This window comes from Symphalangus syndactylus, chromosome 4, assembly GCF_028878055.3.
Source record: "Symphalangus syndactylus isolate Jambi chromosome 4, NHGRI_mSymSyn1-v2.1_pri, whole genome shotgun sequence".
NCBI lineage: Eukaryota > Metazoa > Chordata > Mammalia > Primates > Hylobatidae > Symphalangus > Symphalangus syndactylus.
The window spans coordinates 70773935-70798324 of NC_072426.2; the positions used below are offsets into that span (position 1 = coordinate 70773935).

Here is a 24390-nt window from a genome sequence, read left to right on the forward strand (position 1 = left end):
AATTAAAGTTTTCCCTATTGAAACTGAAAATAGGGAAATAAGAAAAAATTGTATCTAATAATATATCCAGTTACCATTTTCTATTAAAACAGATTCTTCATTTGTGTAGGAAATCATTCATCACAAATACATATTCATAAAATAGTTATTTATGTTTTACAGAAAATTATTCCAACTTGACAATTGAAATCTTATAAGTAAATGGTTCAGTTATACGGCCCCAAGCTATCTTTTGTGGCTGACATGCTAATGTATTTGGAAGACCAAATAAAATGTTTCTAAATGAATAATCTCACGTCAGACAAGATATGGTGGCATATTAAAAAGTAAAGAGCTATAGGCTGGTCGCGGTGGCTCACGCCTGTAATCCCAGCACTTTGGGAGGCCGAGGCGGGTGGATCACCTGAGGTCAGCAGTTCGAGACCAGCCTGGCCAACATGGTGAAACCCCACTTCTACTAAAAAAACAAAAATTAGCCAGGCGTGGTGGCGGGTCCCTGTAATCCCAGGTACTCAGGAGGCTGAGGCAGGAGAATCACTTGAACCCGGGAGGCGGAGACTGCACTGAGCTGAGGTCACACCACTGCACTCCAGCCTGGGTAACAGAGCAAGACTCCATCTCCAAGAAAAAAAAAAAAAGTAAAGAGTTTTAAAAGTGTGTCACAATGAACTGTCCCATACTATAACTTCATAAAGGACAGAGGAGGTGCTACATTTTGAATAAATGTTCCATCAAAATAAAAAAAAATTATTCAAAGAAAAAAAAATCCACATTCAACAGTGCAACCAGAGTCTTCTTATAGCATTTACATGTCTCACTGGATCTAAGACAAAAACCATCCACACCGACCTCCCCACTGGGTTCTGCGTGAGATTAACAACTGCATGGACACACTAAGCAGCCACAGGCTCTATGTTTCTGAGCTCACTCAGATACTCCCTGGATACTGAGCAAAGCTGCAGCCAACATCAGGAAGTTAGCTCAGATCACATGTTCACAAGGTTTATCAGATGTAGAAATTATCAATAAAATTATTCCATTTCATAAAGAAGGCAAGGTTCTGTCCTTTGGAAACCCTAACAGCCATCAGTTCAAAACTTATTACAGAGACACTGAATATGAATCCCTAAACAAGCACAGCTCACAAACCTCTGACCTTTGATGACTTTGAATTATCTGTGGACAATCTGCTCACCCAGATAGGTCCTGTCCCCACGCAGCTGTTCTCTGAGCTGTCCCTGGTGCAAACTCTCAACACTCAGCCCATCATTGATACCTACATTTATTTTGAAGTTGCCTCCTTTGACTTCAAACTTTAGGAGAAAAAGGGTAGAATCTTACTGATCTCACTACCTGGCCCAGATTCTAATGCAACTTGACAGGCTGCCTCACAAATATTCGTTAAATGAATGAGTCTTATTTCCTTTCACTTTGCTGTAAAAAAAGAACCCATCTTGGATCTTAGGCTCTCGTCCAAGACAGTTCAAAAATGTGAAGGGGCCCCATGTAGGCGAAGGTGCAATGTGAAAGGATCTAGCATTTATCTTTAATACAGAAAAAAAAGAGAGCTTAGTTTTTGTAAAAGCAAAAACAAAATTCTAACCTTGAAACAGATTCAGGATTATTCCTCCATTTTCGTAGTTTTTCTCTGCTATTTTTAAAGTTTCTCTGGGTTCATTATTTAACGTTCCCTCTTAACACTGGATTTGAGGGTAACCTGGATCATCGTCGGGGTCAAACGCCAGATGCTGAGCACTTCTGCACTTCCCCTTCCCCAGACCAGCCCCCCCACTGCTCCAGAGATGTCAGGCCTTTCTCCTTCTCCAGCACCTGGTGCCAGAAACCCTGCTCTTGACAATCGCATCTTCCACCCCAAATGCATCACTCTTTTCCACTCATGTTCTGTTCATTCATGGCAAGTGAAGCAGAGAAGGGGAGGGGAATAGAACACAGGCCTTCTGTCAGCTGGTTCTCCAAATGCACGCCAGCAGCCCCTGTGGCTGGGGCTCCGACAAAGGGCCTGGCCTGGGGCCAGCAGACTCATGGAACCAGCAGGCAGGCATCAGAAGGATCCAGACACCAGTGTCCAGGGGGATTCCCAGGATTGCCTGCAGGTAGCCGTGCCCTGCAATGTGGGGTGTTTCTCATCCCAAATGGGATTCCTCAGTGGCCCTGACAAACAGTCGGGGAAAGTTAATAGTAAAGGCCAAGTCTCTCCTCCAAAGTCACTGTCAGGTGGGCTCTTGTTTTTTTGGTGGGGGGAGCCCAGGGTCTAGATCAGTTGCCCAGGCTGGGGTGCACTGGCGTGATCACAGCTCACTGCAGCCTCAAACTCCTGGGATCAAGTGATCCTCCGACCCCAGCCTCCTGAGTAGCTAGGACCACAGCCACATGACACCACCCCCTGCTAATTTTTTATTTTTTGTAGAGATGGGGTTTCTCCCTATGTTGGCCAGGCTGATCTCAAATTCCTGGCATCAAATAGTTCTCCTGCCTCAGCCTCTCAAAATGCTAGGATTACAGGCATGAGCCACTGTGCCCAGCCTCAGGTGGGTTCTTGAACTGTTCATTAATATCCTAGTTCACTGGTACTTCATGTTCTGGGGGGCTGGACGCCTCAGCCTACCATACTCAAAATCGCAACCACTCCTCCCTCAACCAACTCTGTGCTTTCTCATAAGTTTTCCAAGTTTGTAGAGCTCACGCCACTCCCTAAACTTGCGGTGTCGTGTGTGTGTGTGTGTGTGTGTGTGTGTTCACCGAGGAACTGAGCATGCACCAAACTGTGCCACAAAATATGTTGTCTTACAAATAATTTTGAAACGTTTATACCATGTGTCTCTCACTAGCAGAAATACTTTCTCATGCTTTCTCTCTCTCTCTTTTTCTGTAGAGATAGGCTGTCACTATGTTGCCCAGGCAGGTCTGGAACTCCTGGCCTCAAGTGATCCTCCCACTTCAGCCTCCCAAAGTGCTGGCCTCTTCTTTTTTAATCCTCCAAAGCATCTAATATAGGTTCTCATGTAGAGTAGGTCTCAATAATTTCTTCACCAAATTCCGCTTAAAATTTAATTTCTCGGTTTATTGATCATTTGATCATTTCCCCCCGCAAATTGTTCCCTTCATTCACAACAAAGATCATCATTTATTGGTGAAACTGAATTCTACACTTGACCTCTCATTGGCCATTCAGGTACCTGTTCAATGTCACTGCCCCCTCCATCCTAGAGGACAACTCAGAGTGACTCAAGCCCTACCTAATCTCCCAAACCAAAGACATGCAGACACCTCTCAGAAGTCCTGGGGATTTTCAGGGGGTTGGGGAAGGGAACGGGGAACTCCTTTAACTCTTACTACATTTAAAGAAGCAATTTAAAAAATTGCTTCTCGCTTATGTAACAGATTGAGATGTATGCAATGGATCTCTCTAAACCATGTACATTTGGTGCTGATTTTTAAAGTGGGGTATTAATGCCTTTGAAATGTAATGAGACTAGGAATGAGAGCCTCGCAATTTTTTAAAATATAGTAATATAAACCTTGAAGTAGCATTGGAAGTTCTTTATCCCTGGATATTGGAAATTAAAGGAAAAATGTAAGGGGTCATTTTATCCTCCAATTTGCAACTTTCCCAAAGAGATTTTGGGTATGGCCAAAGTTAATGTAAATATTAACTTCATTCATGGACAAAAGGATAAAGGTGTGTGTGGTTGGCTGAATAATGGACTCCCAAAAGATATCCACATTCTAATTCCTGGAACCTGTGAATATTACCTGACACAGCAAAGATTCTGTAGATGTGATAAATTGAAGGATCTTGAGATGAGGAAGTGATCCTAGATTTTCAGAGGGCCCCATATAACCATCAGGGTCCATACAGAAAGGAGGTGGAGGGAGAATATAGACTGTTCTTCCCACTTTTCTGTAGGTATCACATTTTCAAAATTTAAAAAGTTGCAAGAAAAAATTCCAAGGAAAGAAAATTTAAATGTCTCCAAATCTTTTCTTTTCTTTTTTTTTTTTTTTACTTTAAGTTCGGGATACAAGTGCAGAAGGTGCAGGTTTGTTACATAGGTAAACGTGTGCCATGGTGGTTTGCTGCGCCTATCAACCCATCTAGGTTTTAAGCCCTGTATGCGTTAGCTATTTGTCCTAATGCTTTCCCTCCCCTTTACCCGCAACCCCCGACAGGCCCCGGTGTGTGATGTTCCCCTCCCTATGTCCATGTGTTCTCATTGTTCAACTCCCACTTATGAGTGAGAACATGTGGTGTTTGGTTTTCTGTTCCTGCATAAGTTTGCTGAGGACGATGGCTTCTGGCTTCATCCATGTCCCTGCAAAGGACATGATCTCATTCCTTTTTATGGTTGCATAGTATTCCATGGTGTATATGTACCACATTTTCTTTGTCCAGTCTATCATTGATGGGCATTTAGGCTGATTCCATGACTTTGCTATTGTAAATAGTGCTGCAATGAACATATGTGTGCATGTTTCTTTATGATAGAATGATTGATTTATATTCCTTTGGGTATATACTGAGCTACTTCTAATAAATCGACTTGGCTGGGCATGGTGGCTCATGGTGGCTCATTGACTGGCATTTGGGTTGGTTCCATGTCTTTGCTATTGTAAATAGTGCTGCAATAAACATATGTGTGCACGTGTCTTTATAGTAGAATGATTTATATTCCTTGGGGTATATACTCAGTAATGGGATTGCTGGCTCAAATAGTATTTCTGGTTCTAGATCCTTGAGGAATCACCATACTGTCTTCCACAATGGTTGAAGTAATTTACATTCCCACCAACAGTGTAAAAATGTTCCTATTTCTCCACATCCTCTCCAGCATCTGTTGTTTCTTGACTTTTTAATAATCGCCATTCTGACTGGTGTGAGATGGTATCTCATTGTGGTTTTAATTTGCATCTCAGCTCAGTAATGTTGAGCTTTTTTTCATATGTTTGTTGGCTGCATAAATGTCTTCTCTTGAGAAGTGTCTGTTCATATCCTTTGCCCACATTTTGATGGGGTTGTTTGTTTGTTTTTTTCTTGTAAATGTGTTTAAGTTCCTTGTAGATTTTGGATATTAGACCTCTGTTAGATGGGCAGATTGCAAAAATTTTCTCCCATTCTGTAGGTTGCCTGTTCACTTTGATAGTTTGTTTTGCTGTGCAGAAGCTCTTTAGTTTAATTAGATCCCACTTGTCAATTTTGATTTCTGTTGCAATTGCTTTTGGTGTTTTTGTCATGAAGTTCTTTGCCCATGCCTATGTCCTGAATGGTATTGCCTAGGTTTTCTTCTGGGGTTTTATGGTTTTGGGTTTTATATTTAAGTCTTCAATCCATCATGAATTAATTTTTGTATAAGGTGTACGGAAGGGGTCCAGCTTCTGTTTTCTGCATATGGCTAGCCAGTTTTCCCAGCACCATTTAACAAATAGGGAATCCTTCCCCACTGCTTTTTTGTTGTTTGGTTTGTCGAAGATCAGATGGTTGTAGATGCGTGGTATTATTTCTGAGGTCTCTGTTCTGTTCCATTGGTCTATATGTCTGCTTTGGTACCAGTACCATGCTGTTTTGGTTACTGTCGTGTTGCAATATAGTGTGAAGTCAGGTAGATGATGACTCCAGCTTTGTTCTTTTTGCTTAGGATTATCTTGCCTATATGGGCTCTTTTTTGGTTCCATGTAAAAATTAAAGTAGTTTTTATCTAGTTCTGTGAAGAATGTCAGTGGTAGTTTGATGGGAATAGCATTGAATCTATAAATTACTTTGGGCAGGATGGCCATTTTCGTGATATTGATTCTTCTTATCCATGAGGATGGAATGTTTTTCCATTTGTTTGTGTACTCTCTTATTTCCTTGAGCAGCGGTTTCTAGTTCTCCTTGAAGAGGTCCTTCACATTCCTTGTTAGCTGTATTCCTAGGTATTTTATTGTCTTTGTAGCAATTGTGAATGGGAGTTCATTCATGATTTGGCTCTCTGCTTGTCTATTGTTGGTTTATACGAATGCTTGTGATTTTTGCATATTGATTTTGTATCCTGAGTAAATGTCTCCAAATCGTATGCCATTAATTTGCCCTTAAACCAAATTTCTGCTGGCTTGAAGATATCTGTGGTAGCAGTGGTAATAGTGACAGCAGTAGCAGTGGTAATTAATAAGACCAAAGAAATTATATTTTACAGACTAGAAGTGCTTTTAAAATAATGATTAAATGGATTATAATCAGTTTAAAATAATGTGGTATATTTACAAATAATAATAGCTGAAGCTATCTTTAAAACAGTGAGTATATGCCAGGCACTGTGCTAAGGACTTTTCGTGTATTATTTCATTTATACTCCTATAATTTATAACCTAGGTCACTATTATCATCCCCATTTCATAAATGAGAAAATGAAGGCTTAGAACAGTCACATGGCTAGTAAATATCAGGGCTGTGATTTAAACTCATGTAGTCTGGCCTACTAAAATGATGGTAAAAATAACTTTTAAAAAAATGTACAAGCTATGCACGGTGGCTCATGCCTGTAATCCCAGCACTTTGGGAGGCCGAGGCGGGCGGATCATGAGGTGAGGAGATGGAGACCATCCTGGCTAACACGGTGAAACCCCGTCTCTACTAAAAAATAGAAAAAATTAGCCAGGCATGGTGGCGGGTGCCTGTAGTCCCAGCTACTCGGGAGGCTGAGGCAGGAGAATGGTGTGAACCCGGGAGGTGGAGCTTGCAGTGAGCCGAGATCGTGCCACTGCACTCCAGCCTGGGAGACAGAGTGAGATTCCATCTTAAAAAAAAAAAAAAAAAAAAAAAAAGTACAAATTTACATCAGCGAAGAGAAAAGAATCAATCATCAGAAAACAAAAGATTTTGGCCACGTGCATTAGCTCACACCTGCAATCCCAGCACTTTGGGAGGCCGAGGTGGGCGGATCACCTGAGGTCAGGAGTTCAAGACCAGCCTGGCTAACATGGTGAAACCCTGCCTTTACTAAAAATACAAAGATTAGCCAGGTGTGGTGGTGGGCGCCTATAATCCCAGCTACTCAGGTGGCTAAGGCAGGAGAATTGCTTGAACCTGGGAGGCAGAGGTTGCAGTGAGCCGAGATTGTGCCACTACACTCCAGTCTGGGCAACTCCGTCTCAAAAAATTTAAGAAAAGAAAAAGAAAACAAAAGATTTGACATTTCTGGAAGATGAATATAACCATAAAACACGCAAATATAAAAGAAAAACAATGCAGAATGCTATAAAAAGTATACAGTGTGCACGCCTTGCTGGGAAGCCTGCTGGGTGTGGTTGGAGCTCACAGGAGCTCACTGGAGATCTGTTCACAGGTTTGCTCTACTGAGAAAAGCACAAGAAAAAGCAAAGAAAACAAAACATCCAATAGAACAAAAACAAATCCAATAACAAAAAATCGAACAAAAAACCTACCGAAAGAATTTTAAAAGATGATTACACAATAAAAAGTTCAATAGAAGAGTACAAAGATAATGTGAGGGAAGTCTCCCAGAACACAAAGCAAAAGAATAAAAATACGAAAAATCAAAGAAACGATTAAAAAGCCAGAGACGGAACCTAAGAAGCCTAACATTTGACTAATCAGAGTTCTAAAAACCACAGAAAAATATGGGGCAGGGAGAAGAGGAAGAAATTATCAAAGAAATAATACAGTTTGAGTATCCCTTATCCAAAATGCTTGAGACCAGAAGTGTTTCAGATTTCAGACGTTTTTGGATTCTGGAATACTTACATTGTACTTACCAGCTGAGCATCTCTAATCCAAATCTCTGACACCCTAAGTGCTCCAATGAGCATAACCTTTGAGTGTCGTGTCATGTTGGCACTCCAAAAGTTCCGGATTTCAGAGCATTTCAAATGTTTGAATTAGGGATGCTTAACCTGTACAAGAAAACTCCCCAGAGCTAAGGAGACAAGTAAGTTTTTAGACTTGAAGATGTTTGCTGTTTATCCACGTGTTACCTCTCAGCTGCAGATACGCTTCTTTGCCTTCCTTTGAATTACGGGAGCTGGACGTGGTCAATGTCTCTCCTTTGCCAGCTGAAATCAAGTTAAGCTTTGCTGGTTGAGGGTGCTGGAGAAGTCGTGCAGGAGGACGCAACTTTTCTCCTATGGGGTATGCTCTCACCAGCTTGTGCCTGCAGCAGCTGGCAGCCTGTGGAATACCCAGGGGTGTCACTCCAGTAAGTTTCGGCAGCACCCTGCAGGTGGTTCCCGGTAAGTCTGGCAGACACCCCAGCAGGCAGCATCCTCACAAGGTTCAGTAGAGCAAACCTGTGAGCAGGTCTCCAGTGAGTACCCCCAGCATCCAGCCGGCTCCCAGGAAGGCTTGCAGGCACCCAGTGGGTGGGTGGTTTCCTAGCAGTTTTTTAAACACCTGAGCAGGCGGTATCCCACATGGACTAGCATGCAGCTCCTCCCCAAACTGTGCTGCCTCAATGGGCCATGGAGCCATGCCCTGAAATCTGAATTTCAGATTTGGGGGTGCGCGAGAGGCAGCCACTTCTGAACTCGATCTTGCCTCAGCCCTAGAGGGAGGGGCTGCTCAATGTATGTGTCACTCATATTCTTTCTTAATTTTTTTTTTTTTTTTTGAGGCAGGGTCTCACTCGGTTGCCCAGGCTGGAGTGTGATCATGGCTCACTGCAGCCTCAAACTCCTGAGCTCAAGCAATCCTCTCACCTCAGCTTCCCGAGTACGTGGGACCACAGGTGTGTGCCACCATGCCCGGCTAACTTTTTAATTTTTTGTAGAGACAGGGTTTCACTATATTGCCCAGGCTGGTCTCAAACACCTGGGCTCAAGCGATCTGCCCACCTTGGCCTCCTCCCAAAGTGTTAGGATTATAGGCGTGAGCCACCACGCCCAGCCAACCATTCCTGTATTCTTTACAGCTCTCTTTTCCTTTTAGTAGTTAATCCTCTGCTACAAATCAATGATTGTTTAAAGTCTCCCTGTTCAAATTTGTGTGATTTTTGTGTGAAGAGAACCTGACTGATACACCCACTGACTACCATACTCAATAAATGAGCAAAGGCTCACATTTAGATATCTCACTGTCAAATTACTATATAATTGTATTAATAATTATTGCAGAATATTGAGGAATAAAGAGAAAGAAACTCTAGTAGCTTTCAAAAAGGAAAAAAGAATCAGTTAATAACAAACACAGACCAGCATGTGCCTTTTCAAATCCGCAACAATACAGCAAGATTTTTGAAGATTAAAGAAAAATTTATTTCAAGCCTAGAAACCCACACCAATCATAGTAAAGACGTTTTCAAACACGTAAGACTCAGAAAGTGAGCCTCAATCGGAATAAGTCACTTGAGAATATTAAATATGTTTCAAAAAAAGTGAATGTAAAACACAGGCAAAGAGATGTGGCATACAACACATGGTAGAACAAAGCCTAGAATTTAAGGAAAATTAACAACTGCAAGTCTAGGAAGCCATGAGGACATCAGTGAGTGGAATCCGCAAAGAATGTCTTCAAAAAGAATGCGTTTATTTCAAGCAATAGACAAATGGGTTAGAAACTAGAGGATTTGAGAGAAATAATCAAGGAGGCACAATTCTTCCCTCAACAAGGCACACACACCAAAAAAACAAACCAATAAAAAACTCAAGGGGACCAGACGTGGCAGCTCACGCCTGTAATCCCAGCACTTTGGGAGGCCGAGGGGGGCGGATCACCTGAGGTTAGGAGTTCGAGACCAGCCTGGCCAACATGGTGAAACCCTGTCTCTACTAAAAATACAAAAATTAGCTGGGCGTGGTGACGCACGCCTGTGGTCCCAGCTACTGGGGAGACTGAGGCAGGAGAACCACTTGAACCTGGGAGGTGGAAATTGTACTGTGGTGAGATTGTGCCACTGCACTCCAGCCTGGGTGACAGAGCAAGACTACGTCTCAATAAATAAATAAATAAATAAATAAACCTCAAAGGAAAACAAATGCCACCAACAAAAAGCAGGAGAGACATGGTTCAAATGCACCATGATTGGACAGGTGACACGACTCACTCCTGTAATCCCAGCACTTTGGGAGGCCAAGGCGGGTGGATCACCTGAGGTCAGGGGTTCCAGACCAGCCTGGCCAACATGGTGAAACTCTGTTTCTACTAAAAATGCAAAAATTAGCCAGGTGTCATGGTGCACCCTGTAATCCCAACTACTCAGGAGGCTGAGGCACAAAAATCACTTGAACTCGGGAGGTGGAGGTTGCAGTAAGCCAAGATCATGCCATTACACTCCAGCCTGGGTGACACAAAGTGAGACTGTCTCAAAAAAAAAAAAAAAAAAAAAATGCCATGATTTAGAGCAACCGGTAAAAATTAGCAGAATGAACTCAATTGGAAAAGATATTAGAGCAGCTGGGCACGGTGGCACATGCCTGTAATTCCAGCACTTTGGGAGATCAAGGCGGGTGGATTACAGTACATATACTAAAATTGGAATGATATACTAAAATTGGAAGATTAGCATGGCCCCTGCACAAGGATGACATGCAAATTCATGAAGTGTTCCATATTTTTTATATGTTTTAATAAAAATATATGTTAAAAAAATTTTAAAGAAAAAGATACTAAGAACTGTCTACTTTGAGTGATGCTGAAGTTGTGATATTAGAATTATAGAGAGGGAAGTATAATCACAGCAAGCACTACTTGGCTCTTCTACGGACAGTATTTACATTAACACTGCTCACTGGCTTGTGCTGTGGTTTGGATATTCGACCCTTTGGAACCTCGTTGAAATCTGATCCTCTATGTTGGAGGCGGTGCCTAATGGGAGGTGTTTGGGTCATGGGCGTGGATTCCTCATGAATAGATTAATGCTCTCTCTGGTAGGCGGGGAGGCAGTGAGTGAATTTTTGCTCTATTAGTTCCCAGGAGAGCTGGTTGTTAGAAAGAGCCTGGGACCTTAGCTGGTTGTTAGAAAGAGCCTGGACCTTCTTCCTCTCTCTCTTGCCTTCTCTCTCACCATCTGATCTCTGCACACGCCAGCTCCTCTCTGCCTTTCAGTATGTGTGGAAGCAGCCTGAGGCTTTCCCCAGATGCCCAATCTTCCAGCAGCAGAATCGTGAGCCAAATAAAACTCTTTTCTTTATAAATTACCCAACCTCAGGTATTCCTTCATAGCAACACTAAAGGGACTAAGACAGCTTGCAACCTTTAGACTCGATCAATGGGCAATGCAAGGAAAATATTTCCAGATAAAGAAGGCAAATGTTATCAGACTCAACACTGTAAAAATAAAGACATAGCTGAGAAAAGCCGAAAGATAGACAAGAGGAAAAGAGAGGAATGCGGAAGGCTAGTGGTACTAGTCACCTCATCTTACAAAATTTGGCACCTAAGATAATAAGTAGGAAATAGATGCAACAAGATATAGAGGTTTATAAACATTAAAACTGCAATGGTAGGGCTGGGCACGATGGCTCACGCCTGTAATCCCAGCACTTTGGGAGGCTGAGGCAGGTGGATCACTTGAGATCAGGAGTTCGAGACCAGCCTGGCCAACATGGTGAAACCCCGTCTCTACTAAAAATACAAAAAAATTAGCTGGATGTGGCCGCAGGCGCCTGTAATCCCAGCTACTCAGGAAGCTGAGGTAGGAGAATTGCTTGAACCTGGGAGGCAGTTGCAGTGAGCCAAGGGCACCACTGCACTCCAGCCTGAGCGACACAGCGAGAGTCCATCTCAAAAAAGAAAAAAAAAAAAACTGCAGTGGTAATCAAGAGAGGAATTCGTGTACTGATAAAACTAAGAAGTTGTGCTTGCTTCTGTGTGTGTGTGTGTGTGTGTGTGTGCATGTGAACATGGTCTATCAAACAGACAGAGGCAAACCAAAGCACATACATCAGAAATGGCTGAGTGAGGAGTTATACAACTATTAGTAATAACAACTAAAATAATTTTAACAGGAACCATTAAAAATGTGTTGCTTCTGGAACAAAGCTATTGCTTTTCATTTACAACATTCCTCCACGATCTGATTTTTTCAGCCATGTTCATGAATCACTTTGAAAATAATCTTGTGTGTAGGAGTCAGCAGATTTTTTTTTCTGTAAATAACCAGATGGTAAATATATTTTAGGCAGTATGGGCCATACAGGTCTCTGTCACTACTCTGCAACTTGGCTATTATGGGGCAAACAGACAATTCATAAATGAATGGGTGTAGCTGTGTTCCAATAAAACTTTATTTACACAACAGGTGGCAAGAGGGATTTGGCCTGCAGGCTGCTATTTGCTGACCACTGATCTACTCCAGCATTTCCCAAACTATGTACTACAGGATACTCCATACACTTGAAGCTTTTCCTCCAAAAGAGGGAGAGTTTCCAGTTCAAAGAGTTTAGAAAATGCTAGGTTTAACGATGTTAAGCAGATTTCTTTTTTTTTTTTTATTATACTTTAGGGTTTTAGGGTACATGTGCACAATGTGCAGGTTTGTTACATATGTATCCATGTGCCATGTTGATTTCCTGCACCCATTAACTCGTCATTTAGCATTAGGTGTATCTCCTAATGCTGTCCCTCCCCCCTCCCCCCACCCCACAACAGTCCCTGGAGCGTGATGTTCCCCTTCCTGTGTCCATGAGTTCTCATTGTTCAATTCCCACCTATGAGTGAGAACATGCGGTGTTTGGTTTTTTGTCCTTGCGATAGTTTACTGAGAATGATGTTTTCCAGTTTCATCCATGTCCCTACAAAGGACACGAACTCATTTTTTATGGCTGCATAGTATTCCATGGTGTATATGTGCCACATTTTCTTAATCCAGTCTATCGTTGTTGGACATTTGGGTTGGTTCCAACTCTTTGCTATTGTGAATAGTGCCGCAATAAACATACGTGTGCATGTGTCTTTATAGCAGCATGATTTATAGTCCTTTGGGTATATACCCAGTAATGGGATGGCTGGGTCAAATGGTATTTCTAGTTCTAGATCCCTGAGGAATCGCCACACTGACTTCCACAATGGTTGAACTAGTTTACAGTCCCACCAACAGTGTAAAAGTGTTCCTATTTCTCCACATCCTCTCCAGCACCTGTTGTTTCCTGATTTTTTAATGATGGCCATTCTAACTGGTGTGAGATGGTATCTCACTGTGGTTTTGATTTGCATTTCTCTGATGGCCAGTGATGAGGAGCATTTCTTCATGTGTTTTTTGGCTGCATAAATGTCTTCTTTTGAGAAGTGTCTGTTCATGTCCTCTGCCCACTTTTTGATGGGGTTGTTTGTTTTTTTCTTGTAAATTTGTTTGAGTTCATTGTAGATTCTGGATATTAGCCCTTTGTCAGATGAGTAGGTTGCAAAAATTTTCTCCCATTGTGTAATCCAGCATATAAACAGAACCAAAGACAAAAACCACATGATTATCTCAATAGATGCAGAAAAGGCCTTTGACAAAATTCGACAACCCTTCATGCTAAAAACTCTCAATAAATTAGGTATTGATGGGACGTATCTCAAAATAATAAGAGCTATCTACAACAAACCCACAGCCAATATCATACTGAATGGGCAAAAACTGGAAGCATTCCCTCTGAAAACTGGCACAAGACAGGGATGCCCTCTCTCACCGCTCCTATTCAACATAGTGCTGGAAGTTCTGGCCAGAGCAATCAGGCAGGAGAAGGAAATAAAGGGTATTCAATTAGGAAAAGAGGAAGTCAAATTGTCCCTGTTTGCAGATGACATGATTGTATATCTAGAAAACCCCATTGTCTCAGCCCAAAATCTTCTTAAGCTGATTAGCAACTTCAGCAAAGTCTCAGGATACAAAATTAATGTACAAAAATCACAAGCATTCTTGTACACCAATAACAGACAAACAGAGAGCCAAATCATGAGTGAACTCCCTTTCACAATTGCTTCAAAGAGAATAAAATACCTAGGAATCCAACTTACAAGGGATGTGAAGGACCTCTTCAAGGAGAACTACAAACCACTGCTCAATGAAATAAAAGAGGATACAAACAAATGGAAGAACATTCCATGCTCATGGGTTGGAAGAATCAATATCGTGAAAATGGCCATACTGCCCAAGGTAATTTATAGATTCAATGCCATCCCCATCAAGCTACCAATGACTTTCTTCACAGAATTGGAAAAAACTACTTTTAAGTTCATATGGAACCAAAAAAGAGCCCGCATCGCCAAGTCAATCCTAAGCCAAAAGAACAAAGCTGGAGGCATCACGCTACCTGACTTTAAACTATACTACAAGGCTACAGTAACCAAAACAGCATGGTACTGGTACCACAACAGAGACATAGATCAATGGAACAGAACAGAGCCCTCAGAAATGATGCCGCATAGCTACAACTATCTGATCTTTGACAAACCTGACAAAAACAAGAAATGGGGAAAGGATTCCCTATTTAATAAATGGTGCTGGGAAAACTGGCTAGCCATATGTAGAAAGCTGCAAGCAGATTTCTTTACTTCAAGGCTTCTTGCAGTCTCTAATGTGCTTATGAGCTTTTGGAAGCCAAACATGGAATAGAATTCAGCACACAGCATTTTTCCAATTTCCATGGATATACTGGAGAGGCACCCAATTGGTGATATCTCAAGGGCCACTAGTGTTGGGTGGGAAGGGTTGGGAAGCAGTGTCACCATCTAATTCCTACCTTGTATAGACAGAAAAATGAGGTTTAGAGAGTGAGAAGTTACTTGGCCGAGGCTACTCAGCTAGACAGTGTCAGAACTGGGACTGGAGCCCAGGCAGCTTAGGGTTGTTGCTGCCATTTCAGAGGGCCATTCCTTCGTTTAGATGGCCCCATAACAAACCAGTGCAAAGCTATCCTGAGTCATCTCCATCCCGAGGGATTTTCTGGAAGGCATTTTGAAATTATATAACGATGTAGATGAAACAATACTTAAACCTCAAAAAAGGCGAAAACTATGGGTTCAGATTTTATTATTTTATTTAGAAACATCATGAGGTGAGGTGAACTGATTGGACACATTCACCACGAGTCTTTCCTAATTTCTAATACAAGGTGGAGCAATAGAAAAAAATAGAAAATAAGGAGAACAAAATATTTTTCTCAACTTTTTTAGGATTCTAGACTATACTATTCAGTGTTACTAAGCACATTTTGTATTTTATGAATCATCAGTGATGAGTAACTACAGATTAAGCTCTATCTGAACATGCAGCAATGTACAAAGCACAGAGCTAGAGTTTGGGAGATAAAAGAAAGTTTAGGAGGATCAGAGACAAAAGAAAAAGGCTTGGCCGGGCGTGATGACTCATGCCTGTAATCCCAGCTCTTTGGGATGCTGAGATGGGAGGATTGCTTGAGCTCAGGAGTTCAAGACCAGCCTTGGGAACATGGTGAGAGCCCATCTCTACAAAATAATTAAAAATTGGCTGGGCATGGTGACACACAGCTGTGGTCCCAGCTACTCAGGAGGCTGAGGTGGGAGGGTCACTTGAGCCTAGGAGGCTGATACTACACCACTGCACTCCTGCCTGGGTGACAGAGAAAGACCTTGTCTGAAATTAAAAAAAAAAAAAAGAAAAGAAAAAACAGAAGGAAGGAAGAAAAAGACTTGAGAAAGCTAAGATCTAAGTAAATACCCCTAATATTTTGTGAAGGCAGTACAAAAATATGAACCAAAGCAATATATCTCTAAACAAAGAAATGGTCAGAATATAAATTGAACTTTAAACAAAAAAAAAAGGAGGAGTTTAATCAGGGTCCAGGCAAGGTGAGTATATCCACTCTGAAAATAACATCTTGGTTCATAAGTTGGTTTCTAAATTCTAGAATGCTTTATATCATTATTTTGTATTCAACACGCAAATCACCCATTCCATTTTCTTCATATTTTTCAGGTGTAATTTCATAGCCTATGATGATTAATTGAGATGGATTTTTGAAAACCTTCCTAGCCAACTTAGCTAAGGGACAGCTTTCCCCTAACACTCTCATGATTGGTGCGAACATGAAACCTGCTCCTTCCAGAACAATGAGAATGCTGCCTCTGCCGACAACATTCCCATCCAACTAAGTTCAAGCCAGATTGCTCTTGAGTCATTGGTTAGTAACCCATGGGAAGAGGAAGAGTAGCTGCAGTTGACCTATAAACTCTGCCTTGGCCTTGTCCCAAGCTAACCCCTATTACAACCCACAGACTGTCCCTGGAGTCAGAAGTTGTCCCCAGACTTGTCCTAATGGCCTAGCACAGTGGGAAGTTGTCCGAGAGTCATGGTAATCAAGAGACCTTCAGAGACCACTTAATTATATAAGACTTCATTTGCTAAACTCCTAAAATTCCTGAGTGCTATGGGACAAAGCAAGGAAGATGTAGTTGCTGGGCAAGAAAAGTGAGCAACCGTCTAGTTATTGATACAAGGTCCCTAGGTTCAAATGCAAGTAGCCCCTGGCCTATGCTGTCCAATACAAGAACCAATGGGCACACATGGCTACTTAAGTCGGCGAATGCAACTGAGGAACTGAATGTCAACTTTTAATTAATTTCACGTGATTTTATTTAAATGTAAAAACTGAAGCAATGTAAAATATGTTCCATTAAACATTAATGCATTATTTGGTAGAACTACATTTCACTTTAAATACTATATTGCTTAAAATATTATTTGGTGCATTGTAGCAGATGAGTCTACAAAGGAAAGCATCACTGATCTACTTGGTGTCAATAAAGTGTTTCCATTTAAATGTTTCTTTCTAAACACTGATGTAACACTGTAATGTGTTCATATGAATATTTTACACAGCACAACTTATGGTGATAACTATGTAAATCATAATTGGTAATTATATCAAAATACTTGTTTTAATTAAGATATAATTACATTGTTTCTCTAGTTTATAAAATAAATATGGCCAATTTTTCTAATTTATCACTTGGAAAATTTTGTAGCAGTCCTAACACAGAGACACTTTCCAAAATCTTAGGACTAACACAAAATCCAGTGGAGACACAGAAATTAATAATACAATCAGAACAGTCAAGAAAAAAAGAGACAGGAGAGGAAGGTAAGCAAAAAGTGACATATCAATGGCAATTATAATTTGCTGTGGCAGAGCAAAAGGAGAAAGCTGTGTGTTACATAAAAAGTCAAAGATAATGAAGCAGAAAATATTAACAGACAATTTCAGCAAAAACGTTGTGAATTTGATGCCATCTCCCCTCAACAGTCAAAAACAGATCAATGAAATTAGTCACTCAAAATCAGAATGGCCAAAAAAATTGTTTTAATGATTTTTTACATCTCAGCTCATAACTCTGGCCAGTTATAAAACATCTTGGATTCTTGAACCAGTTTATGGAACTGCTGAAAGAAATAGAAAACCAGAAATGATTGATCATGTGTTCTTTGCCAATGATCTCTGGTTGAATCACAGAAGAATTTTTAAAAACATTCACTGTACAGTTAGCTACAATGCAGGATTTTCTTTACAAAAAAAGAATGCTTGCCGAATACTCAATGAAGACAAAAATAGGCAGTGTGGGCTGGGCGCGGTGGCTCACACCTGTAATCCCAGCACTTTGGGAGGCCAAGGCAGGCGAATCACAAGGTCAGAGATCGAGACCATCCTGGCTAACATGGTGAAACCCCATCTACTAAAAATGCAAAAAAAAAAAAAAATTAGCTGGGCGTGGTGGCGGGCCCCTGCAGTCCCAGCTACTCGGGAGGCTGAGGCAGGAGAATGGCATGAACCTGGGAGGCAGAGCTTGCAGTGAGCCGAGATCAGGCCACTGCACTCGAGCCTGGGCGACAGAGCAAGCCTCTGTCTAAAAAAAAAAAAAAAAAAAAGGCAGTGTGATTTATGTTTTTTTTCACAGATATCACACTATATATGAAAGAGCTAAATTTAAAGTTTCAAGGAAAGGAAAAACTTATTTGTGACCTAGATAGAGAGGCAGGAGAATTTATGTCAAAAGTGACATTTTTCATAAGAGAAGTAAAAAATAATGGTTTCATATATTTTTGTAACTTGAATCAATATGTGGATGACTTCACTGAAATCAAAAGCATTATATAAATTGCCTTCAAAATCCATAAGAAAATGTTGGGGAATAATACTTTGTTGATATTGATAAATTTAGAGTTAGTTTTTCCATTTTTGTAATACTCCTTTGAATTTAATGTCAACAATTCTGAGCTGGCGTAAGAGTTAGTGAATTTGCCTAAGTGGAACAGATGTAGCTTTGAAACTGATATTTTTTGTTTCAAAAAGTCAAATTAATTATTCTAAAAAAGATGAACCAGTTTTGTCAAGTTGAATGCAAATATCGTGGAGAATGATTTTTTGATGCTGAGTTCAGTCGCTGGAGAACTTGTATATTTGGGGTTTGGTTAACAAATATACTTTTTCAACTATAAATTTTATAAAAGCTAAATATAGACCAAGATTTCAGATAAAAATGTAGTATCTGATAGCTATAACATACATATCAAATTTCAAGACTTACTATAAAATTTAAGAAAAAATGTCTCAATATTTTTACATTGATTACATGTTGAAACAACATTTTGGGTAGACTGAGTTAAAGAAAATATATAATTAAATTAATTTCACCTGTTTCTTGGCTGGGCACGGTGGCTCACACCTGTAATCCCAGCACTTTGGGAGGCTGAGGTGGGGTGGATCACGAGGTCAGGAGATGGAGACCATCCTGGCTAACATGGTGAAACCCCATTTCTACTAAAAACACAAAAATCAGCCAGGCGTGGTGGCACATCACTGTAGTTCCAGTTACTCGGGAGGCTGAGGCAGGAGAATCGCTTAAACCCAGGAGGTGGAGGTTGCAGTGAGCCGAGATCACGCCACTGCACTCCAGCCTGGGCAACAGAGCAAGACTCTGTCTCAAAAAAAAAAAAAAATTTCGCCTGTTTCTTTTTAATTTTCTTAATGCGATTACTAGGAAATGTAAAATTACATATGTGGTTTACATTACATATCTGTTGAATATTTAGGGACCCTGGCTACTCGAAGTAGTCTTTTTCCAGAGCATTGACAGCATCTAAAAGTTTCTTAGAAATGTAGGGTCTCAGACCCTAGCAAAAACCTACCGAACAGAATCTGAATTTTCAAATTCTAGGCAATATGACCACCCTAGGTTATCACCCAGCAGACTCCCAGAGCTGAGAGTCTGGGGGAGACCCAGGCCATTAGAATTTGCAGGACCAAGTACCAAATAGGAAAGAACTACACAGAGAAGTCCAGAGATTTATCTTTGAGTAGTCAGTGCATGTTTTTGAGCAAACTACATGTGCCTGAGGGGGTGGGGGAACACTAGAAAAGATTGGAGATAACAGTGTCTGGTACTGATGCAAAATAGTGTCTGTTTCCACCTGATAGAATGGAAAAACTCAGCCAGCGATGGTGGCTCATGCTTGTAATCCCAGCACTTTGGGAGGCCAAGGCGGGCAGATTACCTGAGGTCGAGAGTTTAAGAGCAGCCTGGCCAACATGGTGAAACCCTGTCTCTACTAAAAATACAAAAATTAGCCAGGCATGGTAGAAGGTTCTTGTCATCCCAGCTACTTGGGAGGCTGGCAGGAGAATTGCTCAAAACCAGGAGGTGGAGGTTGCGGTGAGCTGAGATCGTGCCACTGCACTCCAGCCTGGATGACAGAGTATGACTCTGTCTCAAAACAAACAAAAAGAATGGAAAAACTCATAATTCACAAGCACTGAGTACTCAGAAAGATGTTGCTTAACCCATTTATGCCGGAGGTTGAAAATTTTTTGTGTATGAGAAATCAGACCTTGGTGATGATCTTAAGCAATAGGATATAAACAACTCCCACAAGCTCAGTGTTCCAATAATGGAACACTTGGCATAAACAGGTTAAGGAATAATTATCCCTGTCTAATTAGCACTGCTCCAGTCCTACCTAATAAATCTTGAAAGTAAGACAAAAGAATCAACTGTCTCCAAGTAATTTATCTACATCCCAAAACAAAGCTCAACAATATTTCCATCCCCCCAAAAGATAACATCGCAATGTCTGGCATCCTGTCAAAAATTACCAGGCATGCAAAAAAGCAGGAAAATACAACCCACAAGGAGGAGCAATGTCAATCAACTGAAACTGACCAAGAATTAAGAAAGATATTAGAATTAGCAGACAAGGACAAATATTCAAGATTTTAGGCAGAGATATGAATATATAAAAACACAAACCAAATTTCTAGAAATAATATCTACAATGTGTGAGATGAACAGTACACTGGATAGGATTAACAGCAGGTAGACATTTCAGAAGAAAAGACTACTGAACTTGAAGACATAGCAATAGAAATATCCAAAATGAAAAACAGAAAAGAAAGTTAAAAAAAAATGAACAAAGCATGGGTGAGCTGTGGAGACAACTTTAAGCAGCCTAAACACATATAACTGAATTCCACATGGGGGGCACAGAGGGATAGAAAATGATATTTAAAGAAATAATGGCTGAAAAAATATGCCTAACCTAATAAAAATATAAACCCAAAGATCCAAGGAGCTCATTTAATTCCAAGCACAAGAAATTTAAACAAACATATATCAAAGCACATTGCAAATTGCTTAAAACCAGGAACAAACAAAACATCTTAAAAGCAGCTGGGCGTGGTGGCATGTGCCTGTAGTCCCAGCTACTCAGGAGGCTGAGGCAGGAAGACTGTCTGAGCCCAAAAGTTTGAGGCTACAGTGGGCTATGACTGCACCACTGCACTCTGCCCTGGATGACACAGTGAGACTTCACTTTTTAAAAAATAAAAATACTAAATGCAATTAGAAAAAAAAGGACATATCACATAAACAAAAGAAGGTAAGAATGATAGCAGATTTTATGTCAAAAACAAGGCAAGTATAAAATAGTGAAGCAAAATCTTTCATAAACTAAAAAGAAAAAATTGTCAATCTATAATTCTATACCCAGCAAAAATAGCTTCCAAAAATAAAGCTGTAGCTCCAATTATACAATTAGTTAGCACATGGTACTTATAAAAATAAAGGCAAAATAAGGATTTATCAGACATATAAAAATGGAATGAATTCATCACCAGAAGTCCTATATAACAAGAAATGCTAAAGTAAATTATTTTAAGTAGAAAAAAAAATCAGGTAGAAATATGGATATATACAAAGGAATAAATAACAGTGGAAATAGTTGCTACCTGGGTAAATACATAAGAGTTTTCTTCTTATTATTTAAGCTTTTAAAAGAGAAGTGACTTCTCAAACAATAATAACTTACATGGAGTTAATCACATATGTAAAAGTAAACTGTACAACAATACAAAGGCCAAGATGGAAGTATCCTATTGTAATGTTCTTATATGATATGTGAAGTGATATAATATCACTTAAAGGTAGACTATGATAACTTAAAGATGTATACTATAAATAGTTTGTTGGTTTGTTTTTTGAGACACAGTCTTGCTCTGTGCCCAGGCTGGAGTGCAGTGGTATGATCTCGTCTCACTGCAACCTCTGCCTCCTGGATTCAGGCAACTCTCATGCCTTGGCCTCCTGAGTAGCTGGGACTACAGGCATGTGCCACCACAACCCACTAATTTTTGTATTTTTAGAAGAGATGGGGTTTTTGCCATGTTGGCCAGGTTGGTCTCAAACTCCTGGCCTCAAGCAATCCACCCGCCTCAGCCTCCCAAAGTGCTAAGATTACAAGTGTGAGCCACTATGCCCAGATTATACTGTAAATCTTAAAGCAACCACAAAATAACAAAACAAAGACATATAGCTACTTAGCCAACAAAGGAGACAAATGGAATCATTACAAAAAAAAAACAAAAAACAAAACCTCAATCCAAAAGGCAGAGAAACCAGTGAAAAGGGAATAAAGAATAGACAAGATACATAGAACACATATAGTAAGATGACAGATTTAAAATTAACTATATAACAGTTACATTAAATGTAAGTAATCTAAATACACCAATTAAAAGACTAATTTTCATATTGGGGAAAAAAGATACAACTGTATACTGCCTACAAAAAAAAAAGCACTTTAAATAAAGCCACAAGAGAGTTAAAAGGATGGAAAAAGTTATACCATGCTAACATCAATCCCAAAAAAAAGAGCTGAAGTGGCTTTATAAATAACAAGTAGAATTTACAGCAAAGAATATCAGCTGGTCTAAAGAAGGTCATTTCACAATGATAAAGTCACCAGTTCCTCAAGGGGACATAAGGATCCTAAGGATTTATTCACCTTAATAATAGCTACGCATCCAAATATGTGAAGCAAAAACCGACAGAATTGCACAAGGAAACAGACAAATTTACAAAGTCACATATTTCAACACTGCTGGGGATCCCTCCTCTATACTAATAAGCAGTCCATATCCCTGTTGACTTGTGGCAAACTTTTATTTTGACATCTTACTGGTATCGTAACTAGCGCTATTTTGTCTGGCTTGCAGGCTAACCAGGAGTTAGAGAAGAAGGCATTTTCAGGAAAGCTAACCTTTTGTTTTTTTTTTTGTTTGTTTTTTTTTTTTTTGAGACGGAGTCTTGCTCTGTCCCCCAGGCTGGAGTGCAGTGGCGCAATCTCGGCTCACTGCAAGCTCTGCCTCCTGGGTTCACGCCATTCTCCTGCCTCAGCCTCCTGAGTAGCCGGGACTACAGGCGCCCGCCAACACGCCCGGCTAATTTTTTGTATTTTTAGTAGAGACGGGGTTTCACCATGTTAGCCAGGATGGTCTCGATCTCCTGACCTCGTGATCCGCCCGCCTCGGCCTCCCAAAGTGCTGGGATTATAGGCTTGAGCCACCGCGCCCGGCCAGGAAAGCTAACCTTAAAAATAAATCAGGCCAGGTGCCAGTGGCTCATGCTTATAATCTCAGCACTTTGGGAGGCTGAGACAGGCGGATGACCTTTGGTCATGAGTTCGAGACCAGCTTGGCCAACATAGCAGAACCCTGTCTCTACTAAAAATACAAAAATTAGCCAGGCGTGGTGGTGCGCATCTGTAATTCCAGCTACTGGGGAGGCTGAGGCAGGAGAATCGCTTGAACCCAGGAGGCGGAGGTTGTAGTGATTGCACTCCAGCCTGGGTGACAGAGTGAGACTTTGTCTCAAAAAAAAAAAAAAAAAAAGAAAAAAAAACCGCATCAGCAAGTACGAGTTTTTAAAATGCAAAAATTTCCCTAATTTCTACTGAAAAGATTTATCTGGGAGTAATAAAAAAGTGAGAGAGTTTGAGAAACTTATGTAAGACCATATCAAAAAGCCCTAAAAGTTGAGAAATTTTGGCTTAACATTGACCCAAACTTTCTTCCAAAAAGCTAGGTTAAGAAAACATGGCAATATTATACCTCAATAAAGCTGTTTAAAGAAAAAGAACAAAAGAAAGAAAACAAGAGTAATGGCCATTTTCCAGGTTTTGTGAACTAGAATTCTTTCCAATTCAGCACCAAACCGGCCTTTGGAAGATGTGCACATTCAAAAATAAAAACCTGGTGTTTTCAGGAGTTGGGTACAGATTTGTACAATAAATGTTTTTAGCAAAAAGCAGGCAGATACTTGAATTCTAGCCTCCAAATCCAATGTAGGGGCACTAAAAACTCCAACCCTAATTGAACAGTTTTGTTCTTAAAATTCTACTGCATGAGCATTCAAGCTGAGTTCCAGAATCCACTGTTACACACATATAGGACCTCCATGGTGACATCACTGCCATTTACTTATTGGCTGGGAAGTGAATGTGACCCTGGAATCAGAAGATCTTGATTTTAATCTCAATCCTGTCACTCCTAGATACGTGACTCTGGCCAGTCATTTTTTCCTCTCAAGCCTGATGTTGCTCATCTGTGAAATGGGAGTAATACTACCTGCTTCACATGGTACTTGTGATTAAATGATATTAGATAAATGAAAATCCTGGCAGACTGCCCTGTACATAAAAGTCCTCCATAAATATTTATAAATGTAGGCGTGGTGGCTCATGCCTGTAATCTCAACACTTTGAAAGGCTGAGGCAAAAGGATTGGCTGAGCCCAGGAATTTGAGACCAGCCTGAGCAATATAGTAAGACCTCGTCTCTTCAAAAAATTAAAAAATTAGCCAGCCACTGGCCAAAAAGTTAAAAAACAAAAAATTAAAAATGTATCCCAGTTACTAGGGAGGCTAAGGTGAAAGGATTACTTGAGCCGGGGAGGCGGAGGTTGCAGTGAGCTGAGCTCGTGCTATTGCACTCCAGCCTGGGTTACAGAGTGAGATCCTGTCTCAAAAAAATAAAAAATAAATGTATAATTAAGCATCACTTAAATTTAAACTGTGATTATTCATGACAAGTCACTTTCTAGTACTTGAACTGAAACTTTCAGTATTCACTGTTAAGAGGGCATTACTCTTAG

General features: G+C 40.5%; 1 protein-coding gene and 1 non-coding gene across 4 annotated transcripts in view; one reads left to right on the top strand and one right to left on the bottom strand.

Annotated features, from left to right (window-relative positions):
- Positions 1-24390, bottom strand: part of LOC129480770 (supervillin) — a 277840-nt gene that overhangs the window by 240029 nt on the left and 13421 nt on the right. The window lies entirely within an intron of this gene.
- LOC129481396 (U6 spliceosomal RNA) lies at positions 10456-10564 on the top strand. The gene has a single exon (XR_008657402.1). It is a non-coding gene; the product is annotated as a U6 spliceosomal RNA (small nuclear RNA).